This window comes from Boleophthalmus pectinirostris, unplaced genomic scaffold (assembly GCF_026225935.1).
Source record: "Boleophthalmus pectinirostris isolate CB_2022bp ecotype Guang Dong unplaced genomic scaffold, ASM2622593v1 HiC_scaffold_8, whole genome shotgun sequence".
Classification (NCBI taxonomy): domain Eukaryota; kingdom Metazoa; phylum Chordata; class Actinopteri; order Gobiiformes; family Gobiidae; genus Boleophthalmus; species Boleophthalmus pectinirostris.
In genome coordinates, this window is record NW_026571515.1 from 27,295,881 (window position 1) to 27,301,880 (window position 6,000).

Below are 6,000 nucleotides of genomic sequence, written 5' to 3' on the forward strand. Positions count from 1 at the left end.
CTCTCATCAAACAAATCACAGATGTTGTAGATCAAGCCCTTTAAGGTAAGTGATGCTAAAAGCTACATTTTGCCTTTTTACATTTGTGTGCAAACGCTAGAGAAAATGCTGTTATTGGTGTCATGTTTGTAAACGTACAAGTGTTAACGCCATCCATAGCCTCGTAGCTATTTGGCTAATTTGCCCATTAGCATTGGCTAGCTGGTTGGCTAATAGAATGCTAATAGACTTGGTTGCTACTGGTTACTGTGGAGTAACGTTAGCGGCTAGCGTCAGTGACTAGCACTGATTGAAGAAAGGCAACGAGGAGCAGTGTAATATCTGGAAACAAACCATTTACTGACACCGGTTAGCACAAAGCACAAGAAGTACAAGGTTTCATGGTCACATTATATCAGGATGTTTGTTCGCATGCTTGTCGCCAAGTTTGTCACGCGTTTAGTGCCAATTTTCCATTATGATCACTTACTGCTTTGCAAGTGTCTCAGGGAATAGTCCAAACCCCCTCAGCCATTGTCATTAGCTTACGTTAGCAGCTGGTGAGCTAACTTGGTAGTCTTTGTGCTCTTTACTTTTCACTGTGTTCTGGCATCAACATGTCAGAAAAGACAGGATATTTTGCTTGGGCTGTCCTACAAATGGGTTTACCTTGAATGACACGTGTGACTCATTCTTGGATATGCAATTGACAAACTACTTCCTAATACACTACTTGCTATTTGTTTACAGCATCACATAATAACGGACACTTTTTTACCTGTTCTGTTCCTGTGTAGTGTTTTAATATGTATCACGTTGATATATTTTGTGACACACTGTGCTAAAATTATTGTAGATCAATGATTATGCGAACTCTGGTCTGTAGATAGTATTACACGAAACAGCTGAGATGTCACTGTGTTTTCTGCTACATAAGTCACGCATTAAGAGCGCCTTTAGATTTCTTTGAGAAGATGTTTTTTTCCCTGAGCAAGTAAAAGCAGAGGATTTATTTTTATTGAGTGCTTATGACTCACTCCTGACTTATTCACAGGCTGCACAGTGGTGGACTTCACCAGAGCTAATGAAGCAATGGGCAGTGATCAAAAGCTTGTTTTTGAATGCCCACTTGTTTTAGAGCCCAGAGTCTAAGAAAATGTAGTGGTGACACCATATACACGTTTTGTAGTTGTTTAATGTGGCACTGCCTTTGTAACCATAAAAAGCTGTTTTGGTAATCAGGACTGTTTGAAGTATTAGTGTGATTAGAAATTGTTTAATTGCATTACTTGACTTAACGTAGTTATGGTCTAAACACATTTAAGGTTTTGAATTCATTTTGTCTTTCTCATGTTAACTTGCATTTGAAATGGGTTAATGTCATAATGTAATTAATAGTAGTCAATTTGCTATCCATAATTTTAAAGCACATCCTTTATATAGCCTAAGTATGTACTACTTTAACACACCTTTTTGGCCCTGCCTCCTATTGCCACTGTTCTACATTTTGATTTTCCTTAACAACCACTTAGACCTTGAACTGGTGAGGTCAGGTTACCAAGCTCTACCATTACGAGCCCTTTGTTGATTACTTCACTGCATGTAATGTTGGGTTGAGTGTTTGTATTAAATTAAACTACTTAGAACACAAAGCTTTCATTCCACAGTTCCTAGTTATACATTCACGTTGATGTTATATCTGTATCTTTTCATTGCAATGCAGTCCTCCGAGTCCATATTATCTGCAGGCTTTAGGGGTCAGTGGAGGTCAGGCTGTTTGATAGTGTTTCAATTTGAATGGGATCTTGTCTCAGCAGTGGGTAAAATTACTTGGTATCCAGTGGCACACGCTCCTTCCATCCAAAGTTAATCTTATATAGCAGCATAAGAAGAGTCTAATAAGCCTGCTATTTTCCTATGCATGTTAGAGTATAAGGCTGTGAGTGTCTGTGGTAAAAAATCCACTCCCTCTCTGTATGTACATTTTTGTTTTGTCAATATGCTCTGAAATGAAATGTTTACATGCAGCGGGCATAGAGGCATGTCGCACTTTTTCACCTCAACAGCGTCACTAGATCTTTCCCTTCACGCTCAACTGTCAGGAGAGATGATTCCCCCACCATAATAGCATGCGCCTGGTGCTTGTACTCTTCGGCATTGTGTTTGCTATAACCTGTCATCTGTAAGGCTAGCCTGTAGTTTAGAAGAGGCATTTTTCCTCTCTCCTCCTGCTGCAAGGATATTCTATGTTGAAAAGAAAGGTGATTAAACTGACGTATTGTTTTGTACAGGCAGAAATTACACTGTGAGAAGGAGAGGGAGGGTGACATGGTCTGAAATGTGCCCTGAGCTGCAGGAAATCTCTATGTGTCAGGTTGGTCTCACAGGGGTGGCTTTTATTAATAACTGTCTACATAGTGTGCTTTCACCTAATAAAGAGAAAGGATAAAAGTGCTATTATTTGTAACTAGGCTTAGGCTGTAGTTCAGTAGAAGTATCATTTTTATTTTTGCTGGCTTTAGTTTTTTATGAGCACAAGTACCTTTTTTATATTGTGGAAGTAGTTTGTTCAGGTAAATAATTGAAGCAGGGCATATTATTCTTGTCTACAGTTCATGTGCTTCATCACTTTCTTGCATTGAGAGTTTGCGGTTGTAAGGCCTGAAACTACCTTCTGAAACTACTGTGTGGTTGGAGTGGAAAACTTTCTCACATTTTCCTCATGTCACACTTCAAGCAAACCAAAATTATCATAAGTTTATCATCCTGTTGTTTCTATCACAACAGTGTTTTCTCTATATATGTAATATGTGTATGTGTATATATATATATATGTGTATATATATATATATATATATATATATATATATATATATATATATATATATATATATATATATATATATATATAATAATATATCTAATGTTTTGTTCAATGAAAATGGAACGTATTTGTAATTTCATAGCCTTAATTGCTCGCTGCATAGAGCTATTTTACCACATAATTATCTGTGAGGTTTGATCTCTCCTTTGGGACATTCGCTCTCACTCTCTATAATGAAGGTCCACTGCTTGTGTTTATAGGTACAATACAGAGATGGTGTCACTTGACAATATTGTTCAGATGGAGATTTGTGGATGGCTTAAGCTTTACATTGCTAAGTATTTGGTGGTACAGTTTTATTAGTATTGCTTTTATGCCAGAAAATGAATTATGTATTCAACCCAGCATCCTTAACAGCGGATACAATAATGGTCTACCTAGATTTAGTTTCCCTTGGCTTGATATTACTCATTTGTTGCTGAATATATCTTGCTTTTACATAGAAAATTAATGCTGTGAACAAAGCGGCCATGTTCACTCAAAGACCTCTTGATGGGCCATTCAAGTGCCTGTATATTCATTAAAAATACCAGGCTGTCAGCACTTACTTGACAGCGTGCACAACAAGCCAAGCTCTCTTTATTGTTCTCCAAAGATTTTTTTCTGTTTTGGTGCCAAGTGCTGGGTAATTGGCTGTAGCTAAGCCTTGCATGTGCCGTTTTAAGATATTGGACAGGCACACAGGGCACAGACTGGCAGAAACAACCTACTGCTTTTTGGCTATGTTGAAACAATACTATATTTCACTGTGTTCTCTTGACAGCTTGCCCTCACCTCTCATAAAACTGGATCCAAGCTGTCTGCATTGTATCTCATCTTTGTTTGATTCTGCCCTGGCTTTGCAGCTTATTTTCCCCCCACAATTGTAACACAGAGATTGTATCTAGCAAATAGTGCACATGTTAACAGTTGTGAGCTGTCTTGCTGCACGCTGCTTGTGGTATTTGATGTCCTAGATGTCATCAGATGTGCTTTGTCTGCTGTGTGAGCTATAGGGAGCGTCTCTCTGGCATGGACTCACATATTAACTAATCAGATTCATTGTGTTGTGGAGCTGCCAGCCACTCGGCATGTCATACAATGGCAAATGCAGTTATTGGGGAGTTTTTTTGTATAGTAGAAGAGTTGTTTTTTCACTTCCTATATACAAACTGAAACATTTGCTCTGCATGGACTATTATAATTATCTTTATATTCTGCATTGTTGTGTCAAGAAGAGGGCTATTTATAGAGATTTAATTGTTTTTTTTTTTTTTTCTTTTTGCAACGATAACTGCAGCAGTCTTTGTTTTGGAATGATAAACAAGTTTGCTTTATATTGAAAACAATAAAGGACATTTGAATTGCCAGCCTAGCAAATATAGCATATTGTGGCAAAGCTGTAATAATTTATTTTCAACATGATAAGCTAGAAAATAGTAACAAAAAAAGAGGATGTTAAAATCAAAGAAACAAAACAGTTACTGACTTGTGTCCGATCTCCAAAACAATCTCTAAAATAGTGGTACCTCACTGTGAATGATTTACTTTCACATATCTCTTCAGTGAGCAGTTTAAACACACCACTCACACCTAGATAATCGCCTTTGTCTTTACTCTTATTCGTGGCACTTAGTCAATTACAGAGGTGGAGACGAGGAATGTACACTGTTGTCGAGGATATAGAGGAGTCAGCCATTTGGCACCTTGTAAAAAACAGGAAAATGAAATGGTTGCGGATCAGCTGGCCGACCCCTGAGGAGCAGTGTGTCAGCGGTGATTAGGTAAGAGATTGCCTCACGTAATGACACTGCATGGCTCTAGCAGTGCAGAACCACAAACAATGCATACCAGTGTTTTCCAGCTCACGCCCCCCTGCAGCTGATGCCCCGGGACGCCTAAATAGACACACATACAGACGCCTTTGCCTCTGCCTCGAAAACGTTTCACCATTTTCTCGAGATAAAGACATCCGGAAAAGCACTCGCCCTTTCTCTCACGGCGCCTCTACACACACTGGAGATGAAAGATGGAGGTGATTAAAAAAGGCAGCACAATGGGGTCCATACAGTTTTCCATCAAAGCTTATTGTTGCTATTGACAGCAGTATTTCTCAGTGCAAATACTCATTGTTAAATAGGCTCCAAAGACCAGGCTCTATGGGAACAATGAGCTTATGAGAGAACACGTCCCTGTCTGTTGCGGCTGGCGCTGGGTGTTTTTCTTCATCAATTCTACAACAGTAATGGAGTATTTCTCTCTCATTAGTGCAGCCAGTAGCACACCAATCATTAGGGCTGCATGATTTGGAAGAAATATCTAATTGTGATTTGTGAGTATTAGATTTGTGATATATGTTTAAAAAGGGGATTCTGTTCATTGTTCACATTGTAAATAATAGCAAGAGCATTAAGACTTGAGAGAAGACTGAAGTATGAACTGTTACACGAGTCCCATGAATTTCAGAAAATGTGTTTGTTTGTTTGTAGAGGTCTAAAAACTACAGTACAACAAGACAGGATATTGTTTTTATGTTCTTCACAGAGGACTTTCTATTAAATGCCATTTCCATTTAAGTGTGATGTATTATGCAGCCCTACCAATCATGTGCTTACACTGGAGGTTTCACAAAGGGACAAGAGGTGCATGGATTTGCGTTGACTATTTGTACAAAGTGTTAAAATCATCAGGCTTAAGACGCAGTTGGTGACATTGATTTTCTATAGACATGTGCTGATAATAGCCATCCATTGTCTTTAACATAAGCAGTCATTACTGGGGTGTTGGCTTTCACTTTTCCAGCCTCAGATGTATAATCAGTAAAGATGAATGCATGACACTCAGTGTCACTCAGTGGTGGGGCTGTTTATGTTTAAGATTTACATGTTATACAATTTAGTTTACCATTTAGTATTGTGAAGAAGTTGTGTGTATGGTCATATGTTTTCTCATGTTTTTCAAACACTTTATCTTTTTCTATGATTTATTTTACTCTAAACCTGAGCTTATTATGTTGTAGTAGCAGTATGTTACATAAAACATCTTCAATGGTGTGACTGAGGACAAGGTTGAATGTGGTGTTTCTTTTTATTGAGTATGGAGTGATGAATTGTAATGTCTTTTTAAATAATGAGCAGAAACATTAAGTACTTGGCTAT